We start from the raw sequence: 11,950 nt of genomic DNA, 5'->3' as shown, positions 1-11,950 counted from the left end.
CCATCTCTTTGTCTTTGGAGCACTGTAGTTTTACTTTTCTGGATCTAGACATGAATTTATTTTCCTTACCTGCTGGGAAACATGGGGCTTCCTGAATCTGAGAATTGGTATCTCTCAACAATTCAGGAAAATATACAACCATTGTTTCTTGTATCATTGCCTCATCCTCATAATCTCTTTCCTTCTTCTAGAATTCTAATTAAATTGTGTTAGAAATCCTCTTTGTCTTCAATTCGTTTTAACCTCTCTATATTATTCTCCATCTCCTAGTCTTTCTGAGCTTCATTTTGGATAAGTTCTTCAAATGTTTTCTCCAGTTCACTAATCCTTCCTACAACTTTGTCTAATAGGTTATTTACCCAACCACTGAGTTTTGAATTTCAGGCATTATATTTTTCATTCATTCATAGGCCTCTATTTGTTTCTTTTTCAGGTCTCCTTGTATTTTTTTTTTAAGTCTGTTGCTCATGTTTCCAGGTCTCTCCTTTTAAGTTTTTAAACATGTTAATCACATTATTTTGTATTCTAAATGTGATAATTCGAATTTCTGAAGTCTTTGTGGATTTGACTATACTTCCTGGATTTTCTTCCTGATTCATACTTATACTTCCTTTTTCTTCTTATATATTTTGTGAGTTTTTATTGTGAGCTTATGTTGGATTTTAACCTGAGGAAATTTTTAGAAACCTGGTTTGAAGTTACATTCCTCCAAAAAGATACAGGTTTGTTTCTATGTCACCAGGGGGCACTATTAACCAGGAACAGTTTAAATTTGCTCTTTGATGTTTCATACCACATAGGTAGGGTTGCCAAATAAAATACAGGACACCTAGTTAAATTTAGATTTCAGATAAACAACAAACACTTTTTAGTGCAATATTTGGAACATATACTAAAAAATTATTCTTTGTCTGAAATTTACTGGGCATCCTCTATTTTTATTTGCTAAATCTGGCAACTGTACACATAAGTAGCTTGAAATTGGCTTCAAACTCATGTAAGGGCTTGCTTAAGTTTATGAATTCTCAGGGAATTTTTTTTTTCCATTCTCCCAGGGCAAAGGTTGAGACAGGTTAATTTTCAGTGTCTTCTTCTTTAAGGTGGATTTATTTCTTGCTCATTCTTATAATGATAGCATTGTTCATTAGAATCTCAGATCTATGCAGTGATCTCCCATAGATCCTTGGCTTTATCTGCTATCCTCTGCACTCCATGTAATTATCAAAATGTAAATACAGGGTCCCTTAGGTTGACCCTTAGTGTGAAAATCAGCTTTACAGATCACTTACCTTTTAGAAGTATTTTCTTTTCCTTTTTCTTCTTCTTTTTTTTTTTGTTTCTATAGATTCATTACTGTCTTGCCATCTCCATGAAACATTAAAAAATATTTCTAGGTAGTTTATCCAGTATTTCTAGTTGTTTTTGGCAGCAAGGGATTAAGGAGATGATGTTGTGAGGGGGAGTCATCCAGAGTATCTCAAATGATATTCTATCAGAACCATATGTCCTTCAGTCCTTTTTACTTGCTGGCTCTGATATCTGGTATCCTTGGTATCTCCTCCAATTTTTCATATTCCTTGCCAGTCAGTAGGTGTAATCCAGAATAGTTAGTATCATTTGACTTTGCTTTCATACTCTGCAAAGGATGGTGATCGGTCCAGTGACAAACTGGCTCTGAGCTCCATCTAATGACTTGGGCTCACTGCCACATCTATTTGCTACCAGTCAGTGCTTTTTCTCTGAGGTTAGAACCTACTTCCCTGTGCCCTAATCTCTTGAGGAATTTTATAAAATATAGGTCGATCTAATGCTGCCACCACCACCACCCCAACTTGTTTTCCCAGTTAGTCCAAAGGAATCCTATTCTTTTTGGTGTTTCTGGAACCACACCTAAGACTTCTCATGGGATTAGCCTTAGATTATTTTTCTAGTTGCCATTAGGAAGATCTGTTTTCAGAGCAGGGTTAGATTCCCCTGGGCACCCCTGCCTTCATGGGTGAATGACCAGCAGCATCTTTCTCCTATTAGTCTCGACATCAGAGTTTTAATTTGTCTTTTTTCTAGGACCACTCAGCAAGGTACATTCCTAGTACCAATGGTGTGCTGGAGCTGACTCATACCAAATTACAATTGCAATAGCCAATTGTTGAACTTCAGGAATTTTGAAAGCTGGTGATTAAGACCAGCTACTATTAAAAATTAAATTATATCTTTGACATAAATCACAGCAAGATCCTTTTTGACCCACCTCCTAGAGAAATGGAAATAAAAACAAAAATAAACAAATGGGACCTAATGAAACTTAAAAGCTTTTGCACAGCAAAGGAAACCATAAACAAGACGAAAAGACAACTCTCAGAATGGGAGAAAATATTTGCAAATGAAGCAAGTGACAAAGGATTAATCTCCAAAATTTACAAGCAGCACATGCAGCTCAATATCAAAAAAACAAACAACCCAGTCCAAAAATGGGCAGAAGACCTAAATAGATATTTCTCCAAAGAGGATATACAGATTGCCAACAAACACATGAAAGAATGCTCAACATCATTAATCATTAGAGAAATGCAAATCAAAACTACAATGATACAATGAGGTATCACCTCACACCAGTCAGAATGGCCATCATCAAAAAATCTACAAACAATAAATGCTGGAGAGGGTGTGGAGAAAAGGGAACCCTCTTGCACTGTTGGTGGGAATGTAAATTGATACAGCCACTATGGAGAACACTATGGATGTTCCTTAAAAAACTACAAATAGAACTACCATATAACCCAGCAATCCCACTACTGGGCATATACCCTGAGAAAACCATAATTCAAAAAGAGTCATGTACCAAAATGTTCATTGCAGGGCTTCCCTGGTGGCGCAGTGGTTGAGAGTCCACCTGCCGACGCAGGGGACACAGGTTCGTGCCCCGGTCCAGGAGGATCCCACATGCCACGGAGCGGCTGGGCCCATGAACCATGGCCGCTGAGCCTGCGCGTCCGGAGCCTGTGCTCCACAACGGGAGAGGCCACAACAGTGAGAGGCCCGCGTACCACAAAAAAAAAAAAAAAAAAAAGAAAATGTTCATTGCAGCTCTATTTACAATAGCCAGGACATGGAAGCAACCTAAGTGTCCATCAACAGATGAATGGATAAAGAAGATGTGGCACATATATGCAATGGAATATTACTCAGCCATGAAAAGGAACAAAACTGAGTTATTTGTAGTGAGGTGTATGGACCTAGAGACTGTCATTCAGAGTGAAGTCAGAAAGAGAAGAACAAATACCAAATGCTAACACATATATATGGAATCTAAAGAAAAAGAAAAAGAAAGTGGTCATGAAGAACCTAGGGGCAAGACTGGTATAAAGATGCAGACCTACTAGAGAATGGACTTGAGGATATGGGGAGGGGAAAGGGTAAGCTGGGACAAAGTGAGAGAGTGGCATGGACATATATACACTACCAAACATAAAATAGATAGCTAGTGGGAAGCAGCCGCATAGCACAGGGAGATCAGTTTGGTGCTTTGTGACCACATAGAGGGGTGGGATAGGGAGGGTGGGAGGGAGGGAGGTGCAAGAGGGAAGACATATGGGGACATATGTATATGTATAACTGATTCACTTTGTTATAAAGCAGAAACTAACACACCATTGTAAAGCCATTATAGTCCAATAAAGATGTTAAAATAAATAAATAAATAAAAGAAAAAAATTAAATTATAAAAATTATAGTTAGATAAATCTTAAAAGATGGTAAGTATAAAACTCTTAGAAAAAAAATATAAGGATCAATCTTTGTGCCTTAGGCAATGATTTCTTAAATATGACATGAAAAGTAAAAATGACAAAAGAAAGAAAGTAGATAAATCGGACTGCATCAAAATTTAAAAGTTTAATGCTTCAAAGGACACTTCTAAGAAAGTGAAAATGCAACCCATACAATGGGACAAAATATTTGCAAATCATAAATCTGGTTAGGGACTTGTATCCAGAATATGTTTTTTAAAACTCTTGTAACTCGATAATAATAAAAACAAAAAACCAATTAAAAGATAAATGATTTGAATAGACATTTCACCAAAGTAGATATACAAATGGCCAATAAGCACATGAAAAGATCTTCAACATCATTAATCATTGAGGAAATGCAAATCAAAACCCCAATAAGGCACTTACCCACTAGGATGTCTATAATCAAAATACAAACAATAATATACTGGTGAGCATGTGGAGAAATTAGGAATGTTCAGAATAGGCATATCCATAGAAACAGAAAGTAGATTTGTGGCTGCCTATAGCTGGGAGGCAGGGGAAGGGTTGATGACTGCTAATGGTAATAGGGTTTCTTTTTGGAATGTTGAAAATATTCTAAAATTAGATTGTGGTGATGGCTGCACAACTTTATAAATATACTAAAAATCATTGAATTTTATCCTTTAAATGGATGAATTGTATGGTATATGAGTTATATCTCAATAAGATTTTATTTGAAAAAAGATAATAAATATTTAAAACACACCATTTTCTAATTATTTTACATTACCTATGCTCTTGAAGTTATTTACTAAGAGATGGTACCCAAGTGCCCCTAGAACATAGGATCAAATTGTACATGATGTTAAACCAGCAAGGACTGTTTATCTCAACTAAGATCTTGTTTATTTCTTTATATCACACAGCCAGATGGCAGTGAGTGATAATACTCTGTACTAATCCCTTGGGAAGACTCGTTAGCTTGAGCTTTAGACGCAAACAATAATGATCTGTACCATTAAGAGAAATATAACAATGCCAGAAAGGGCTTCATGACAAATAAAATGATTGGAATGTGGTTATATATACAGAAGATCTCCTCAGTCATCCTGCTGCACTCCATCAACAAAAATTTGTTGAGAATTATAGAAAATGCAAAAATGAATTAGATCCTGTTTCTGTACACAGTCAAGGCCCAGTCAAGAAAATAGAAAGCAATTTAAATATTTAAAGCTAAAGGCATTTAATACCAAGAAATAGGTATTTATAAACTTTTGAAAGGATTTAAGGGGTGAAAGTCAGAGGAGATACCACCAGCTTTCAGATTCACTAAAACTGAATCTGAAACTTCTTGCTTTCATACGGAAGTCAGGAAGATGAAAGGGACCAAAATCAATAATCCTCGTTGCCCTGCCGCCCTGGGGTGACAGGCTGGACAGGAAATATGGAAGTTGCTGCAAATAGTCCCATCTTAAATTCACACGTCCATGGCCACTGCCGCGAAAGAGAATGGCTTGCTTCTATCTCTCCTGAATCTAAACTGTATTTGTAAGCCTTCTGGCAAGGAACTACTTGGAAAATGTAGTTCTCATTCATCCAGTCCCTGCAATGAATGAAAGGGAGAGAATCAAAGGGATTGGAAATGGTGCTAAGTACCAACAAATAAGATATGACTCATTACCCTAAGGGTAGTCAGATAATGTTCTGAGACTAAATGTAGTATGCGTTAGAGATTGTTTCTTTGTGGCTGCATATGCAAGTTGCAGAAATCTAATCTTTCCCTTGGGTAACTGGACACGCCTGGAACCACTGGACTCCTAGGCACTTTACCAAGTTAGCACGCCCTGATTTCTTAGGAGTTTATCTCCCACCCTCTGGCAGAGGTCTTAAGAAACGTAAAGGTACCTGTGAATTCTTCTCACTTGTTCCAATCATCATTACATCACTAATATACAGTGGACCAGTGTGAAGTCCTGTGGTGTGACAAGACTATCGAATTCCCTGTGGACTAGATTATGACAGAGAGCTGGAGATCTGATACAGCCTTGGGACAGGACTCTTGTGTAATGCTGGGTAAAAGTAAGCTGTTTCCGGTCTTTACTTATTAGCAAAGAATAAGAGTCAGAGAAAACTAGAGCTTGTAGGCTGACCATTTTTTGTTTTGTAAACAAAGTTTAATGGGATCCTAGCCGGTTCCCATTCATTTATGCATCATCTATGACTGCTTTCACCTTACGACACCAAACTGAAAAATTGGGACAGAGACCTTACTGATCAGCCCAAATAGCACCCTCAAATAAAGATAAATAGCAATAAAACAAAGTTTTAAGTTTACTTCTAAAAGTAAATACTAAAACGTATTTATAAGCGTTAAAACCAAATACTGTTTCCTGAGACTTGAAATAATAACTATTTAAGTGGACTTTTCCCCTCAGTCTTCACATTATAGTATAAAATAGCCAGAGCTGTGCTGCTTTCAATCTCTGATAAAAAAATAATAATAAAATTAAATTTAAAAACTGTTTACAAAAATCTGTGTATTCTTTACATGATTGGACAAAGTTATTTCCCATATTTGACTGACAATTTGTTATTCTAATGATGCACATTTAAAAATTTTGTTTGTTTGTTTGTTTGCCTGTTCTGAAACAACTCCAGTGCAAATTTCAGCACAAGTCAGGACACCCTCATTTGCAATTCGCTGGGCGTCACTGCTGAAATGCCATATTGACCTGAATGAAGAGAGGCTGGTCTACAGTATAGACCCAGAGTTCTCTGTTTGTCGAGTAAACACACTCACTTCAAAATCTAGATGTGGGTGGAGAAAAGGCAATGGCAAATGTTGACTCTCTGATCTTTTAATTTGTAGTGCCATTTGTAGACGTTTTTCTTATATTTTTGAATTCTCATTTCCCCATAATAATTTATAATTATATAATGTTTCATAGGGTTAGAGTCTTCAATATCCGTATCATCCCAGAAAGTGTTTTCTTATCACATTTCATAGTTAAGGAAACTGAGGCTCAGAGTCAGTAAATCACCCAGCTTCACAGAGAAAAAGACTGAAGAGAACAAATATTCACCAAACACCCACTATATTATAGGAACCATCTTAAGCCGGAACACATCTTGATTTTTAGACTCCAAGTCCATTATTCTTACCAGACAATTTATTAATTTCAATCATTATGAGCATTGGGGATGGTTACATAGCGGTGGTGATAACTTTTAAACACAAAAAAATATACCAAGCACTGCACCCAAACTGAGAATAAGATGACTAGGAAGATGGGAGACACAACTATAAAACTTTATGGCAAAATAATATGTTTATATTGCTACAAGAAGAATAAAACTGAAGAAAAGGAAGTACTTTATAATAGTTTATTTGTGACGTTCTGAAATACCTAACCACAGGAAGTTGTAAAGTGTCTATGGATTATTATTATGATTATTACAGATCAAACATCTTTTGGAAATGATTCAAATACAGTCCTGCTTAAATTCAGAAGCTGTATGAAATGTTTCCCTCCTCCATTCTGTAAGCAGATAGCTTAGGAGGTCCCCAGAGAAAGAAAACCAGGAATGGCTTTCTTGACATAAGAGAAGCCATCTTTGCTCTAAGTCATTTTGTGATCTAAGCCTGGCTACAGTGCTTTCCCTTGAATAGGTCTCAGTAATCAGTGATCTTAAGGGAAGTAAGGGCATTCAAACGCAAAGGAAAAGCAGTTAAGAAACAGTTCAGCAATAAAAGAGTCCTAGTTCCTTCTCAAGGCATATGCATAACAATTTGATACAGTCTTAGACTTCTGCAGGAACTAAAGTCCCCACCCAGGTGGGGGATGGAATGAAGATGTTGACCTTCCAGACTTCAATCTACTAAGGCTTGGACTCTGTTGACCTTTGCCCCAATTCTATGCTGAATTCTCCTCTGCTCAGGCCCCTTCATGAATATGCATACACCCTTAGCTTAAAGCTTCCTCAGTTTTCCTGTTTGGGGAGACACTGCTTTAAGAAAGATCCCAGGTGTTTTCCTTGATTGCTGCAAGTAATAAATCCTTCCTTCTCCCACTCTTTGGCTTGGTTGTATCTTCTGGCTCAACACCAGCAAAGAGACTGTTTTTGGGTAACAGTTCTATTATTCTATGATACTGTCTCTAGTAACAGGGTGTTTGTTTCCCCGACTTTAACATCCTATAAATCTGTTGGGAAAGAGTTTTAATCTCAGATGTGGATGTGCTTTTTGAATTATCCGTCATCAAGCTGTGTGCAAATATGCAGCAGGAATAAGTATGCCTTTCTTTAGCTTCTTGCTGAGGCTGCATGATTCCAGATTCATCAGAGTTACTAATTTACTAATTTGTCTGATAAACCTTTATTATATACACCCTATGTGCTAGATTTGTGAAGACTATTAAACAACTTATTAAATCCTTTCCTACATAATAGATTTTGAGTGGCCTAGTCAAAACCAATGCTAGTGGCACATAACCTTAATTAGAAAGGTTAGATAATATACAAAAGAAACTAAACAAGCATCCTTTTGCCATCTAGGACAGGGGTCAGCAGACTTCTTCTGTAAACCGCTGGACTAAATATTTTAGGCTCTGCGGGGCCTTTATGGTTTTTGTTGCAACTACGTAACTCTCCATCACAGTGCAAAAGCGGCCATGGATAATACATAAATGAATGAATGTGGCTGTGTTCCAATAAAATTTTATTTATGGACACTGAAACTTGAATTTCAGATAATTTTCATGTGCCACAAAATACTATTCTTTTTATTTGTTAAAAACCATTTGAAATGTAAAAACCCTTCTTAGCTTGCACACCATGCAAAACAGGCTATGGACCATAAATTGTCAATCCCTGATCAATGAAATTACTATCTATGAAAGAAAATACAGTTGTAGATGAACATGAAGGATGCGGGTAATATAATATTAAAATAAGTATAAAACTCAATGTTAAATATTTAAAATATTTTCATACCAAGAGTTGGAAAGATGATACAGTATTATGTGGGTTCCATATCTCGATGGAGTAGACCTACCTCTCCTTAGATGAGTAATTTCAGCAATCCGTAGGGGAAGAATCTGAATGACTGCATACAAAAAAATGAAAAATAAAGACATGATCCCTTCAGATTCCTCATAGTTCTTAGCCTTATGTTGTCTGGAAGTTGAATTTCTTCCCATACAACTCTCTATACTTGGATTCTATTTTTTGTTGTGGTTGTTGTTGTTTTTTAAATAACTGACCTGTGTATTAATCAGGGTTTTCTGGAGAAACAGAACCAATGGAAATATATATATACACACACATATATAATATGTGTATATATATGCGTTTTTAATAAGAAATTGGTACGTGCAATTATGGAGGCTGAGAAGTCCCATGCCCTGAAGTCAGCAAACTGGAGACCCAGGAGAGCCAGTGGTATAGTTCCAGTCTGAGTCTGAAAACCTAAGATCCAGAAGTGCCAGTGGTGGAAGTCCCAGTCCTAGAGCAGAAAAAGACCAATGTTCCAGCTCAAGCAGTAAGGCAGGGAAAGTATATTCTTTCTTCCTTCACCTTTTCATTCTATTCAGGCCCTTAATAGGACTGAATGATAGCTACCTACTTAGGGGAGGTGTGATATTGTGATTTATAATAAGAAATATAGTTTCCAGTGGTGATGACCTCCCCCACAAGAGCATGCCTCTTGCAAAGGACCTCCTTCATTCCTCTCCAGAAGAGGAGAACAGGAAGCACAAGAAGAAGCACCTGGTACAGAGCCCCAGTTCCTACTTCATGGGTGTGGAATGACCAGGATGCTGTAAAATCACCACCATCTTCAGCCATGCACAAATGGTGGTTTTGTGTGTTGCCTGCTCCACTGTCCTCTGCCAGCCTACAGGAAAAAAAAGCAAAGGTTTACGGAAGAATGCTCCTGTAGACAGGAGCAGCCCTGAAAGCACCCTGAACTAAGGTGGGTGGGAAACCATTCCAATGAACACATTTTGGATTTAAAAATTGTGTGTGTGTGTGTGTGTGTGGAAGAGGGGGGCAGCTTTGTCCCCATTTCTGGCACAGAGCTCCCAAAACCCTTGGAATTTCCTGAGTGATAAGAGAAAAGGAAGGATCTTTTGTTTAATATTTGATCTGTTGTCCTCAGTTCCTGAAGTTGCTTCAGATCCATGAAGGTGAAATGGGTGTCCTGTTATTCAGAACAACAACTGAATTTATGTTAGTGATGTGACTTTTGGAAATCCACTAAACATGGTGGGGAAGGTAAGGCTGGTAGCCAGGGGAGTCAACCATGTGATTAGAGGTTTGGAACTTTCAGTCCCACCCCCTGGTCTCCTGGGAGAGGAGAGAGCCTGGAGATTTGACTTTAGTCACCAATGGCCAATGATTTAATTAATCATGTCTATGTAATGAAGCCTCCATAAAACCCCCCAAAGAAGAGGGTTCAGAGAGCTTCCTGGTTGGTGAACACCAGGCTGGAGATGCAGGGAGAGTGGTGTGCCTGGAGAGGGCAGAGAAGCTCAGCCCCATTTCCCTCATTTACCTTGCCTTCTGAATCTCTTCATCTGGCTGTTGGTTCACATCCTTTAATATCCTTTGTAACAAGCTGGTAATCTAGTAAGTAAAATGTCTCTCTGAGTTCTGTGAGCTGCTCTAACAAATTAATCAAACCTGAGGAAGAGGTTGTGGGAACCTCCAATCTATGGTCAATTGGTCAGCAGCATAGGTGATAATCTGGGTTTGTGATTGGCATCCAGAGGGGGAGGGGCAGCTTGCAAGACTGAACCCTTAACCACTGGGATCGGATGCTATCTCTGAGTAGACAGTGTCAGAATCGAGTTGAATTTAGGACATCAAGGACATCAAGGTGGTGTAGGAGCTCCTGAATGATAGCTACCTACTTAGGTAGGTAGCTATCATTCCACTACCACGTCGGAATTGGTACCCTTTCCGGAGGGGAATCTGCTCCAGAAACACACTCACAGAGACACCCAGAAATAATGCTTAACTATAGATCTTGGCACCCCACGGCGCAGGCAAGTTGACACAAACTTAACCATTACACCTGTATTTCCAAAATTATGGAAATACACTTGTAGATAGTATGATAGAAGGTAGATAAATGGTGTATGGTGAGAAAATCTATCAGCTCTCTTACTAAAATCAGACACTAGTCATCCAAGCTTTGGAATGGAGGGAAGACCTTCAAGTGAAGGCTGTGACTGGAGTTTGGAGTGGGCACTGGAATCCACAGGCCTGAATAGAGTCTCCAGAAATTCCCTGCACTGAACATCCCTTGTTCCCTACCTCAAGTGTTTTTGCACATTTTTTACTCCACTGCTGTAGCAAACAGCTTCATGCAGTTAGCACCTGCAGTTAGCACCTTGCCTCAGTTGCTCTTTTTTTTAAAACGTTTATTTATTTATTTGGCTGCGTTGGGTCTTCGTTGCGGCATGCGGGATCTTCGTTGCGGCATGTGGGATCTTAGTTGTGGTGTGCAGGCTCTTCGTGGGCTTCTCTCTAGTTGTGGCATGCAGGTTTTCTCTTCTCTAGTTGTGGCACTCAGGGTCCAGGGCAAGTGGGCTCTGTAATTTGCGACATGTGGGCTCTCTAGTTGAGGCGCACGAGCTCAGTAGTTGTGGCGTGTGGGCTTAGTTGCCCCGCGGCACGTGGGATCTTAATTCCCCCCCTCCCCCCGACCAGGGATCGAACCCGTGTCCCCTGCATTGGAAGGCTGTTTCTTTACCACTGGACCACCAGGGAAGTCCCCTCAGTTATTTTAACCCCCATTTTTACCTTGGGGCTTCCCTGATAGCATAGGGTGAAATGTCTACAAAGACCTATCTGGCATTCAAGGAAATGCAGACTGGAAGTGTGAGAGTTTTATGCTTCGGGGGACAGCCCTTGGCTGGTGTGGGACAGGAGCCAGTAGGTCCTAGGCTCCTCTTCCTTCCCTTTATGGACAATTCTGAGGCTCTTTGAAAGGTCCTGGCAAGATAGCATCTTTTATTGGCTTTCTCTTCTCTTTTACTCAGGCTCTGCTTTGAAGGGTGAGTAGGATACCCACAGGGTCTGCTTGGGTTATCATAACAAAATACCATCGACTAGGTAGTTTAAACAACAGAAATTAATTTTGTCATAGTCCTAGAAGCTGGAAGTCCCAGATCAAAGTCTGGGAGGGTTGGTTC

General features: G+C 38.9%; 1 pseudogene; it reads left to right on the top strand.

Moving 5' to 3' along the window:
- Positions 1-9,128: 9,128 nt before the first annotated feature.
- Positions 9,129-9,769, top strand: LOC111168270 (small ribosomal subunit protein eS27 pseudogene; annotated as a pseudogene).
- The last annotated feature ends 2,181 nt before the right edge of the window (positions 9,770-11,950 follow it).

Source organism: Delphinapterus leucas, chromosome 12 (assembly GCF_059928025.1).
Source record: "Delphinapterus leucas isolate spDelLeu-1000000601 "Yukka" chromosome 12, BTC_Dleu_Yukka2, whole genome shotgun sequence".
Taxonomy (NCBI): Eukaryota; Metazoa; Chordata; class Mammalia; order Artiodactyla; family Monodontidae; genus Delphinapterus; species Delphinapterus leucas.
The sequence above is the reverse complement of the archived record's forward strand: the minus strand, read 5'-3'. Positions and strand labels throughout refer to the sequence as shown.